This window comes from Centruroides sculpturatus, unplaced genomic scaffold (assembly GCF_000671375.1).
Source record: "Centruroides sculpturatus isolate CEXI.00-Female unplaced genomic scaffold, Cexi_2.0 scaffold2983, whole genome shotgun sequence".
In the NCBI taxonomy this organism is placed as follows: Eukaryota; Metazoa; Arthropoda; class Arachnida; order Scorpiones; family Buthidae; genus Centruroides; species Centruroides sculpturatus.
Window position 1 is genome coordinate 1 of NW_019387070.1, and position 13,934 is coordinate 13,934.

At 30.5% G+C, this 13,934-nt stretch overlaps 1 long non-coding RNA gene across 1 annotated transcript; it reads right to left on the reverse strand.

Moving 5' to 3' along the window:
* Nucleotides 1–8,745: 8,745 nt before the first annotated feature.
* On the reverse strand, nt 8,746–13,393 carry LOC111616125. The gene is made up of 3 exons (XR_002755192.1): nt 12,991–13,393; nt 9,027–9,213; nt 8,746–8,933 (listed from the first exon to the last, which is right to left on the reverse strand). It is a non-coding gene; the product is annotated as an uncharacterized LOC111616125 (long non-coding RNA).
* Between the last annotated feature and the right edge of the window lie 541 nt (nt 13,394–13,934).

Here is a 13,934-nt window from a genome sequence, read left to right on the forward strand (position 1 = left end):
TGTTAGAACTGCGTGTTTGTGTTGGGGGGGGGAAATAGTTTCATTCACCGAATTTGAAGCTTAATAACCTCTGTACCCTTCGTCCAAAATTTTTTAAATTTCGCAGGGAGGTTTGGGCAGTACGGGCATTAATGCTATTAAATTTTGGAGGTTAAAGGTCAAGTGGGTGGTGAGATAGAGGCGATCGTGTGAAGTACGCACCTCTGATTTAATAAAGATTTTAATCGTTATTAACATTTAAAACTTATTATAAAACGCATATCTACCTTTAAAATCAAGCACTTTTGTTATTTTTTTAAGCATAAAATCTCATAACAGATGGCACCACGCACAAATTTAACTTTTTTTGCCGGAAAGTTACGCAACTTCTTTTAAATTCCTGCATTATAAATCTCACTTCATCATTATAAAAAATATAATCAGCTTCTTCACGATAAAACGTTTATTTTTAAAGATTAAAAAGAAAATAACAGTACTTAATTTATTAAAAAATATAATAGAATATATATTTTTTTAAAGCTTTAAGTCTTGAAACAACGTTGAAGTTTGCTACTGTTCTAATTAATTAACACTTATAACTTATCTTTGATCGATTATTTCATAGGAAAGTCAACCCTCAAGGATAAATTAATGAGGATATAGTTAGGAGTAAATGGAACGTGGGAAATATATAAAAGTTTTCCTGAGATAGTAATATATCATCATTAGTTAGAAAAATGCAATACAGTAAAACCTGTGTAAACCGGACAGAATATAATAATATATTCTATCCGGTTTACACGGGGTTTTACTGTATTTCTACTGTAAACTTAAACTAGTATTATTGTACTTATCTTTTTTTACTTTTGAGGGCATGTATTAGTGTTTGACACGGGATGGAATTCGTACAGTTTACGTTTTCTGTAGAGGGTTGTTGACAGATTCTGTAAGTAATCCGATAAGAATGCTGGAGACGTTGCAAAACTATCGCAAAATAATAATAATATTATGAGAAAATATTTAAGTATTTCATAACATTTAATTATCTATTTTTTTTAATGAGTAATGCTCTAAAAATGGCTAATTTATATATGATACAGTAACCAAGATGGTGGACGAAAATTCAGTTAACTTGACTCACTGGTTTCTTTAATATCTAGGTTAACTCACTTTTGGGCCACCCTGTATTTCTTTTCTAACCTTCCATAAGATTCGTTCAAACTCCATTAAATATGATTTATTCTAATTTAACATCAACCACGCAGTTGTGAAAGTAATTATGTGTTATATAAGTTAATTTAGTTTAAATTCTTGATAATTAATTATGTAAGTTACTTAATTATATTCTTTATTCGTACATATTCGCCACTTTTGACGGTCCAGAAGTCAGTTAACTCGACCAGCTTATTTTTTTAATATATCGGTTAACTCATTTTTGAGCCACCTGTGTTTCTTTTCTTTCAATGTAAGGTAAGAATAAGACGTATAAAATAACTTTATACAGTGAAATCTGCTCGAAACGGAACCTGCCAAATAGGACAAACTTCGCTTCAGTTCTAGTCCGGCTTACACAGGTTTTAAAGTAAGAAAAATGTATTTTTTTTTTGACGAAATATATTAAAGATTTAAATATTGATTTATGAATTAAAGATTAAGAAGAATTAGAATAAAAAAATAATAATATTCTTTAATCTATAAAACTTTTCCAATCTGAATGATACTGAAAAGGATTTTCGTGTTGATTTTTATCGCTTCTAAATTAATAATATAATAAATTAAATTTACATTCACGTTTATTTTTCCGACGATTCTAACAAGATTTTATTTTATTTCTTTACTGCGAATTTTTACGAGGACGTATTTAATTAAAAATAAGAAAAAAAAAGTATAAAATAATTCTGAAATATTTATGCTCCAATTCTCTACCATTACATCTAGTGTCTCATACAACAGATAATATCAATTGATTGCATTTTAAATCGAATTTATGCTATTTATACTATTAAAACACTGATTTTTAACTGATAAATCTGAGAAAATATCACCCTACAGCTGGAATTCCCAATCTTCAACACCTCGTGTATCGGTTGTTAGGGGGTGCGTGGGACACTCTGCACCCTCCCATGAAAGATTTTCCCCCGTGTAGAGCAGGGTAAAGAATTTTGTAAGGCATATCGTTTCCTTTCTGCATCCCCCTGGAAGATTTCTGGATTCGCTATAGTAATTTTGTGAGGTACTAAGTAGGAAAATTAGCTATGTGGACCAATAAAATTGCGTATTATACTAATTTATTAAGGCTGCGTATAGAATTTACATACCAGAATTTAATTTAAGCACATACGTAAATTAGTTGGCCTTTAGAGGAGGGGCATAGTTGAAGCAATAAGTTTCCTTCCCCTCCCTTTTGCTCACTCCCTTTTCCACAATAGATTTTTTTTAAATTTCTCTTGCGTATATTGTAAATTAAGGGCATTTTAGTTAACTTTTTGGGCAGAAAGTCGTGCGATTTTTAAATTAAAATGTGATTAAAAATTGCAATTCTTCATTGTCACAGTAATTCCTATTACTTTTTGGAAGAACTCGCGTACCAATGGTTGGGAATCCCTGCTCTAGTATCTAATTAAATTGATACAATTTTTATAATTTCGTCCATGAATCAAGTTAGTTTTTCTTTCATTTTATTTATTACATGAGCTGTTAAACAAGTCATTTATGAGCCTGTTCTTTATCTCCATTCCTTGATTCGTATCAAAGGACAAGCCAAAAAGCACGAATCATAATTAACCGATACTATTTACTTTATAATTGTGGACGACACTGCTGATATTATTAAAATAAAAACGTTTTGTTGGATGTTTTTGTCAGTTGTTTGATTTAGTACGCTTAATAATGACCTCTGTAGATCTAGTTTCATGCAATCAAGGCACCCCTGCTGATAGAAAAAATCAAATAAATTCGTCTTAACAAGATAAACCTGTCACTACAGTAATGTATTCTTACAAGTTACTACTATAATACATATCACTAACAAACTACAGACATCAGTAATACAGTGATCGTGAGTATAATTTACTTTATATTAACATTCGACGTAATATAAAGCAAAATATTTTTATAAAGCTTGCTACTTATTGTGTAAATCACATACCACAGAGACCTTCTATATACTTATCAGCTTAGTATGTACAAAAATATAATGTTATGCAGAGTCTCTCAACTTTTTCCACCTCGCCAGCTTTTTGCGTGTAATTGGGGGTACGCGTACTACATCTTGATAAATGCATTAATAATTCGCCCTACTTTTTCAGATTAAATTTATGTTGGAAACGGTAAAAAATAGAAAAGAATTTTTTTTTATTTTAGTTCTTTTGTTTTGTTTTTTATTTATTTATTTCGGTTTTTATAAATGTGAATGCATGAATTTTAGAGAATTTTCAATAACATTTATCATTTCTTTTTTTGTTTTCTTCTTCCATTATTTTATATGGATTCAATATTACGTAAAGATTATTACTGTTGTAAAATTGATAGACTGTTACTAGTGGTGACAGCTGACAATGTCACATGCTGAAGTAACCGACGTTTGATGTTCGTCTTTGAAGAGTTTTTAATGAAAACTTTGTTAGAAAAAATTTCTATTCCTTCGCCTAAATCAAATTTTTATGGATTAAAAATATCTGTAAACAATAATTTTTCACGCTAAAATTGTTTATAGTGCAGTCAAACCTCTAAACGACGGACACTGATGGAGCTAAATGGGCATTGTTCGGTGGTGGGTGGTTATTTTGTTACACTTTCCTAGAAAAATTCTGTAAAGATGTCCGTCGTTGGCAGGTGGCCGTTATTAGAGGTTCGAATTTATTATAAAGGTAAATTTTTTACCTAAAAATTTATTTTTTCCTAGCATTCTTTATTTGTATTCATACCTAATGGCTACAATTATCTTTGATTCGGGTGATATTAAAGAAGTTGAGGCATATCTTCCGAACCAAAGGTCCGATTTTCCTAAAAATTTTCAGAAATATTCTACCCTAATACCCAAATCTACCTGCAAAATTTCAGAAAATTACCACAAAAATCACAGGAGTTATTAAGCATTTAAAGTGGGTAAAAAGTCGTACCCTTACACTCTCTAACATCTACACAGAAAAAATACCCCAAATTTTTTGAATGTTTCGAGAACCCGCGAGTCCAAACGTATAAAAATCTTGAGGGTGGAGTGACTTTATGACCGATTCAATTTGAATTTACGTGTTCCTGTGTTATTTAACACAGGAAGGTGAAATCAAATTGAAATTAAATCAAAGGAAAGGAAAACAAGAAAAGAAAACAAAGAAAATGATTGTAAATTATCCATTTTCAATTGTTCTAATGGAAAATTACTTAATTCTTTTCGTATAATGTCATGTTTTCGATAATATTTTCAGTTAATTTCAAATGAAATTTATATCGATTTTTCATTAATCGCTTAAGGAAAGCAAATATTAAAATTTATCCATTAAATCCAGTCAAAAATCTTTTATAAAAGGATAAATTCTGACTAATAAAACAGTTATTTTACTGACTCATTTATATTATAAAAAAAATTAAATAAGCTTGCCTTTCTGCTTATTATATAATTTACTTTCTGCATGAGTGATTATACGCTTAGCAGTAAATTAGGTAAAATATATATATATAGTGTGCTTATAATAATAATAGTAATAATGCGCACACCACATTTTACATTGAGGAAATTATTAATAAGCAATTACATCTTAATAAATAAGTATAATAATAGATCAAGAGTTGATAAACCGCATTCTCTGTGTGTGTAATTTGTTTTATTCCTGTTTTCATACAGAAGTAAGACATAAACTATAATTATCTCTTTATAAAATTGTATATATTTTCTTCTGGAGTCAAGTTGTACTTTTATTTATTACAAAGTTTAAAGTGTATTTTTATATTTTAAACTGTAATTAAAGTAAGAAATCGCCTGTGTACATATACGGGGTGTATGTAAGAAGTATGTAAGTGTATTTTATGCATGAAAACAAAGGAAAGATGTCTAGTCAGTGTGAGTATAAGCATGTCTAGTTTGCGAGGAATAGTTCCTTAAAATTAGAGGAAGGTTTGTGTTTTAAAACAGAACCCTTTTTAAACAGACTCCTTTTAATCACAACCTCTTTATAACAGTGCCTTTCTACGACTTTAAGGGACTTCTGTTAAAAGAAAGATGTTTGTTTCCAAGTCGATTAGACATTTTCCTTTGTTTTTATACAATAACATTCACCAACTGTGACTACACATTTTATACACTACACCCTGTATATAAGAGGAATGTCTAGAAGTCAGTTAACTGAGTTAATAAACTTTACCTATATTTCAGTTAACTAACTTTTAGCTCTACCATTATAAAACTTCTTTTCTTAATTTACTATTTAACGGGGAGATGACACTTATATTCTTTAATTTACCTGTATTATTCAATAAAATGAAATAAATTTTTAAACTATTATTTAAAAAAAACGAAGTTGGTAATTTTGTGAATTAATAACTATAAAAACTTTTAACAAAATAAATAATATTATAATGGCATTTTAAAAAAATTACATCAGCTGACATTTTAAAATAAAACAAATTTCAAAGGGTTTTATTTTAAATTTCAGCAGGTGTTAATAATTAAAAGTCTTGTATAACTGTTATAAAATGTAATAAAGATAAATATAGCTCATGATTAATTTTATTATTTACAGTAAAACTTGTCCAAAACGAAAATTCTTCGGAGCCGAGCGATATTTTTCTTATGTTAAAAAAAGAACCTGTCCAAAACGGAACCGGAATAATATAGGAAAATTATTCGAAACTGAGCGATTTTCTTATGTTAAAAACCTGTCTAAAGCGGGAAAATTCTTCGGAACTAAGCGATTTTTTTACTTAAAAAAACTGNAACAAAAAGCCAAGCTAGCGTTTTGCATAAAAAACTACACAACTTAATAATTACATAATACATTTCGATTTAATTTAGATTTTCAATTGCCTCTAGTTTTATATTAAAACAATATTTGGACAATAAACATTGTGTTTTAATGAGATTCATTTAATTTACCACAATGCGATGGATTCCAAGTCATATCTTATTTTCCTTCATTAATTATATATAAATATTTTATCGTAAAGTACTTATGTACTCCTGTGTTTGTTTTTATTCTTTGTTTACTCATTTAGACGTAGCCTTCTATTAATAATAACATTAAACAATATTTGATTCCATAATATATTTAATGGGTAATTAAGAATTAAGGAATTCTAATTTACAAATGTGTACTCATTAAGAGCCTAAATCTATATTTATATTAATTACATTATGTAAATATTAAATAAATTATCTGGGGAATTATTGAGGTGAAATGGGTGAGCGAATAGACGGAGAGGCCTTTTATTACAATATATGGTGTAGAAGTGACACCGAAGTACAGGGAGCCTGGAGCAAAGAACATATTGGGGACCATAAACCAAATTAAATTATTATATTAAAATTTAAAGGTAGTAAGTAAAGAAATATTGTATAGGGGCCCTATTTTCTCGGGGCCCCAGGCAATTCGCTCTTTTTGTCCCCCTCTGGGCGCTCCTGCGGTAGTTCATTTGACATGCAATTTTGGATTTGAAACGTAAATTTTAACAAGGGACAACTCTAAGGTCCATGCAAACGAGAGTATTCTGTGGAGTCAAGAGATAAAACGCTATTGGATAGAACGACGAATGAAATGAAAAGGTGGATAGAAGTGAAAGAAAGTTTTTCGGAGAGGATTTAATGGTGTGGGCGTGTGATAAGGATGACAAAGGAGTGGCTACCAAGAAGAATGTTCAAATTGAAGGTGGGGAGTAAACAACCGAGACGGGAACCACCAGAAGAAAAGGTTAGAACAGGTGGAAAAGAACGTGGAAGAAAGTAATCTGGTGAACTACCTGCGAAGAGGAATGAAAGATGGACTGGAATAGATGGGTTTAGTTGACTTAAATAACGTATTTTAAGGAATTATGAACATTTTACAATACATTATTTACCATTACCAACCGGTATAATAAATTATAATATAGATTCATTATTAATTTTCGGGGGTAGTCGACGGTGGGTATTGGTGAGTCTTTTTGTTAATAATAATATTGCATTGTAGAGATTAAATTGATAGATGAAAGATACGCTTCTTTGCAACTAAGTGAAGATATTCTGTGTGTAGCGTCCTTGCAATTCAAACAATAATTTTGGTAGACGACCAAACAGCAATTAGTTAGAAAACTTTACGATTTATTTAAAACACTTTTTTTAATTCAGATGCATTTCGGGTTGGCTTGTATTCCCAACCCCTCTTCAGTGATGTTATATAATGGTACATCATAGAATTGTGATACTATATTTTTATTACATAGGTGTATGAATTTTTAGTTAATATGTATTATTCACGACAAAAGATAAAACAGGGTAAAGCAGATAACTGGTATTATCCGGTGTTCACGGAGTAACAATATACCCACAAGTCCCACACTTGTCGGTATACTGTTACTCTGTTACGCCTATGTAATAAAAATATAGTATCACAATTCTATGATGTACCATTATATAACATCACTGAAGAGGGGTTGGAAATACAAGCCAACCCGAAATGCATCTGAATTAAAAAAAGTGTTTTAAATAAATCGTAAAGTTTTCTAACTAATTGCTGTTTGGTCGTCTACCAAAATTATTATTTGAATTGCAAGGACGCTACACACAGAATACCTTCACTTAGTTGCAAAGAAGCGTATCTTTCATCTATCAATTTAATCTCTACAATGCAATATTATTATTAACAAAAAGATTCACCAATACCCACCGTCGACTACCCCCGAAAATTAATAATGAATCTATATTATAATTTATTATACCGGTTGGTAATGGTAAATAATGTATTTTAAAATGTTCATAATGCCTTAAAATACGTTATTTAAGTCAACTAAACCCATCTATTCCAGTCCATCTTTCATTCCTCTTCGCAGGTAGTTCACCAGATTACTTTCTTCCACGTTCTTTTCCACCTGTTCTAACCTTTTCTTCTGGTGGTTCCCGTCTCGGTTGTTTACTCCCCACCTTCAATTTGAACATTCTTCTTGGTAGCCACTCCTTTGTCATCCTTATCACACGCCCACACCATTAAATCCTCTCCGAAAAACTTTCTTTCACTTCTATCCACCTTTTCATTTCATTCGTCGTTCTATCCAATAGCGTTTTATCTCTTGACTCCACAGAATACTCTCGTTTGCATGGACCTTAGAGTTGTCCCTTGTTAAAATTTACGTTTCAAATCCAAAATTGCATGTCAAATGAACTACCGCAGGAGCGCCCAGAGGGGGACAAAAAGAGCGAATTGCCTGGGGCCCCGAGAAAATAGGGCCCCTATACAATATTTCTTTACTTACTACCTTTAAATTTTAATATAATAATTTAATTTGGTTTATGGTCCCCAATATGTTCTTTGCTCCAGGCTCCCTGTACTTCGGTGTCACTTCTACACCATATATTTAATATAATAATTTCAAGTAATTCCTCCTTCGTGTAGAAACGTAACTCATTGGATTAAATTATTCTGTTACGTATATTTTTGTTGAAATAGAGCGTAACGTATAACCGTTGTAGATAGTGGACGGTAATTGTTACGTGAATAATGACGTTGTGTTAATTTTTAAATTTTATAATAATTAAAATTAAAAGTTATATTTAAAAGGAAGGAAACGGTGTAGTAAGCATTGCACGTCATCGTTTTAGTACGTAATCTGCACGAAATATTAGATAAAATTTAACAATTGCGTGATGAAAAATCTTCAAAGAGTTTGCACTCTTACAACACTAGATTTATCCATTCCCCTTTTAGGTAATCAGCATCACATCTACGCTTCTGTATCATCGATAATGGCATTAGAACATTGACAGCTTCCTTAATAAAAAAAAATATAATAAATTTATATAAAAATCACCGAGGAAACAGTGTATTTTATACACCGTGTAACGAAAATAACTGCTTACTTACTGTACGGCACATATGCTTGACTTTTTTTTTTCACGTGAATCTGTCCGTCACGCTCTACTTCTGGTGAAGTAATTTATTACAGATAAACTGTGATGAGAGTAGAGCGACTTTGCATCCTCGTAACAGTTCTAGCGAGCATCATCTCATTCAGAAAAAGGATGAAGTGGTGTTGGGGGTGATGTGCCATCTTTGAATCAAGTTAAAGTGAATTATCTTAATATAAAGTATATTATATATTTAACCCCCCAAAAAATGAAGTTTTCTGAGAAAGAAATTAAACACGTGTTTCAAATTCCCAAGTGTTAATGTACGCAACAGCACGATAAAAAAAAGTTATGGTTTACACACAATTCATTGATGAAATGTTCGTTTTGCATGCTATTCTCTATACACGAAATTCTTGATTATTTATACTGTTTTACTTTCATATAACACAAGAAAGTGACCCTCCCCCTAAAGATTTTTACACTTTTGGATTAAGGGAACTTTCAAACATAGAGAAATGCAAACACATTGGGGGGGTTTATCTGTATGTATGGATGTCACCCAATTTGAAACTTCTGTGTCTTTATTGTAAAATTTCTGAAATTTTGCAGGGAGGTTTGGGTATTAGGTGGTTTGCTGCTGTTAAGTTTTGGTGGTTAAAGGTCGAGGTGATTGGGAGATAGAGAGGATCATGTGTCATATCTCGAATGGGGGTTAGACTTTATGGTTTTACTCATTATTAGCATTTCCAATTTGTTTGTTTTAATATATAACACTCATCTCTATCCTCAATAAAATATAAAAAAGTTTTTAATAAAAAAATCTCACAAAAGATGGCGTTATATACAATTTTAACCTTTTTTTAACCGAGAAAGTTACACAACTCATTGCCAGATATTTTTTCTTCTATGAAATTTGCAAGAAAATTAATCCTATATTTTATGTGAAAACACTTAAATTTTACTCTTATTTTCTTGATTTTCTTCTACAAAAAAAAGCACATAAATTGTTATTACCTTTATAATTATGTATGAGCTTGGAATTTCATTAAGCAGCACATTAATATTAAAAAAAAGAAAAGAAAAAAAAAATTAAAGTCATTTCTTGACAATATTCTGAAAGTAAAATTATCAATGACATTGGCATAGTTTTTGGAGATAAAAATGGAAGATTAATCATTCAAAAATTTACTGACCGGTTTTCTAGAATGGGAGCAAAAACAGAAAAAAAACTTGATACTAAATCAAGAAGTTAGGACGAAAGAAAGAAAATATATATATAATTTTTTTCTGTTTTCCTATCAATTTAGTAAATCTGAGAGGAAGATAACTTCGTAATAAAGTGAAGATGATGTGCAGTTTTTCTAAATTGATGCTGAGTTTTTGAGAATCTAATTTCCAGTATTGCATCTAACACCTATAGATCGACATTATTTCTTCTCCTATTTTAAACTTATTGATTTACTTTAATATATATATATATATAAACATATAATTTTTCATTTAAACTAATGATATGATCTCGAAACTTTACAAAAATTCCTGTCATTTATTGACAAGACTCAAGGGAATATCCTTCAAGAATTGGCAAATGATGTTGAGAAGTTAACTAATTTTGCTTTAGTGACCTCCCGACTTTCAGGAGACTTATACAGATCATTTAACATTTTCTGGATATGTGATCTTTATAAAAGTTTCTTCCTTTCTTTATTTTTTTAAAGAAGATAATAATAGCTTTGTCTCTTCTTAATTATGCAAAGATACAACCAATTTATAAGAGATTTTTTTATATCTTTACGAAGAAGAAAATACAAAAGATCCTTTGTGGATAAGTGCAAAGACCATTATATATATCTATGGTAAAATCGAAAAGGATGAAAGAAATGGCCAATTTTTGTTTCTATCTCAGTTCAGTGGTTAGTTATTGCTCCCAATTGGACTTTGTTTACTACGTGAGTTACAATGTTCACTGTCGAGAGTTTAGTGTGCCAATGGTGCGAAAACAACGATCGACATTACAGGATAATTGCATGTGAATCAGTAAATGCAAGAGAAGCAATTCATAAAATAAATTAAATAAAAAACTATACGTTAAATTTATCTAAACGAGGTGATTAATAAGAGTGGTAAGAAATAACGAAATAAACTCATTACCACTTGTATATCCATTTACCATTCGAGATTATTTGAATGGACGTTGAGTGATATAGATTAAAGGGTTTAAACTATTAAGAACTGAAAGGTTACTAAACCAATTTGAAATTAATTGAACCAAGAAACCGTGTTAACACATCGTGGATGAGTTTCAAAGCAAGAATCGCCTAAGTGAAAGTATCTTCTAATTGTCGAAAGCCAATAGATTTTTTCCAAGTTTCATTAGGTCTATTTATAGCAACCTCGTTTTAACGATGTCTAGAATCTTAGCCTGAAGTTCTTCACTGGGTTTTAATCAGTTCTTTCCTCAGTCTACAACTTTCTATTGTTATTAAATTTTTTTCTTTTTTCCTTTTCTCTCACTCTCCTCTTCCTCCTCCTCCTCCTCCTCCTCCTCCTCCTCCTACGAAACAACGTTTATGAGTTGATTAACTTTAACAATAACTTTAAAAGTTGTTAAAAATTTCGACTTTTTTCCCCTCCAATTTATAACGATATTGTATAAAAATAAAGTTTAAAAACATTTTTTTCTATATCAAATCGTTTATTTATAGTTTATAAAATTTAAGGTTAGAGATTTTTATTGTTAATAACGTTGGCAGCCATTCAGCATGTTTATTACAATATAAAAAAATAATCCAGCAATGATTTGCGTAACTTATCCGGCAAAATAGTTAAAATTATGTGTGGCGCCATCTGATGTATTTTGTATTATTAATTTTTAGGATACAGATGAGTTTTATAAAATTTGTAAATGGTAATAACGAATAAAATCTTAATCAAGTCCCACCGCCACTCGAGGTATGACACGTGACCTCCCGTATCTCCTCACCCCCTTGACCTTTACCTACCAAAATTTAACAGAGTGAACCCCCTTAACACGTGAACCACCATGCAAAATTTCAAAAATTTTCGATTAAAATCACGGGAGTTATTAAGCTCCAAAGAGGTTGACCCACCCCATACACTACATCCATACATACAGAAAAACTCCCAAATTTTTTAAATTTCTTTACATTTTAAGGACCCCTGAGTTCAAAAATTCTTGTAGAGGGACAATCGCAATACTTTCCCTTAGTTATATATAACAATTTACAGTTGTTTAATTATATATTTTTCTATATTCTTAAACATAGAAATAAGGCAAATTTCTTTGTTCTTAATTGCTAAATTATATTTATTCTAGATATAAATTACTCCTTACTTTTATATTGATTTTTTAAAGCAAAATTCTGCTATAGCTTAAGTTTAATTAAGTAGGCCTTTATAAAATAAATTGATTTCTTTGTTGAAGCAAGTAAGATTGCTCTAAAGAATAGAAGAAAGAGAGATCGAGTGAGGAAATTTTTTTTATTATGAGTACGAACGAACGATCGATAAAATAAGTAAACAATTGGAATTATTAATTAAATAATAATAATAATAATAATAACAACACGGAAACATTTTCTTGAAGAAAATTCGAATTTAAAGATTATTATTAAAATTTCCCAAACGTTTTTTCTAATATAAGTAATGTGAGTCGAGATCTAATGATGCCACTTGTGATATTTTCATCGTACGTTTCGAATAAATTTAAAAGAAAATACTTCATATTTTTTTTCTTGAATAACCGATAGATTATTATATTTTTCAAGAAGGAAGAAGGGGGGAAAATAACACCTCATTGAATATGCAGCGCATTACTCAAAGTGTATTATTTCTCGCTAAGTGATTCGTTATGCAGACATAAACCATTTATGATATTGTTTTGCTGCTGATTACATTTTATCCGCTTCTAAATCGATTTTGATATTCAATTAATCGAATAAGAGATATTTTGTTACCTATTCCATGTAGACCTTTCATAACCAATGTATTCAATCATGATAACCACCTCTTCTCTTTCCTCTTCCTCTTCTTCTCCCTCTTCTCCTCCTCCCCCTTTTTTTATGATTCTATCGATCACTCATCACTTTCTATAACATAAAAAAACAGGAGAGGAAAAAAAAAACGCCTCTGCTGATCTTCCTCCTATTCTTCAGAATAATCTAATGTGGCTCAACAAAGGAATCAATCGTTGTCATCAGTTTTCTCCTTTAAATGTTTTAAAGAATGGATGATATTTTCTATAAAGGAACTGTAATGCGTTTTACTGCTTTTACATTGGTTCCTGGGTTGAGAGAGACAACTGTGATTATCTTATTTCTGATTTTCTATTGAATTACTTGAAGTTATTTCTGTAAAATAAATATATAAATAAATTTTTCCCAATCGAAGACGAAGAAGAAAAACGTTTATTATCAACGATTTTAAGTTTATTTTTACGTTGTCAACCGTTATAAAATACGTTACGAGAGCTGAAATCTTAAAATCCTTCGTAAAAAAAGTATGAATTAACTCGATCTCACATTAGTAGTCTCTTGCCCCTGTACATCATACTTAACCTGATAACAACAGTCATGCCAGTCATCTATGTAACACCACTGTAAGAAAATAATTTGAATTGAAATCACGTGACTTCTTGTATGCACCGGAAGTTCTTATATACTTAATCGGGGCCTCCTTCCCCTAAGGTTTCCAAATCTGGTCATCTCGTTCATCTATCTAACTCCGTTCTCGAGATTAAGGAAAGACAGACAGACAAACAGTGTATTTAAGGCTGTAATAAGGGGTTATATAGCTGATAATACAATTTCGACATGAAATTCTGCTAGAATATTATGTTCATCACGTACCACGAAAATTTCATCTCTCTAAATCTTCCAGTTTTTGAGAAATTTTGTTTTAT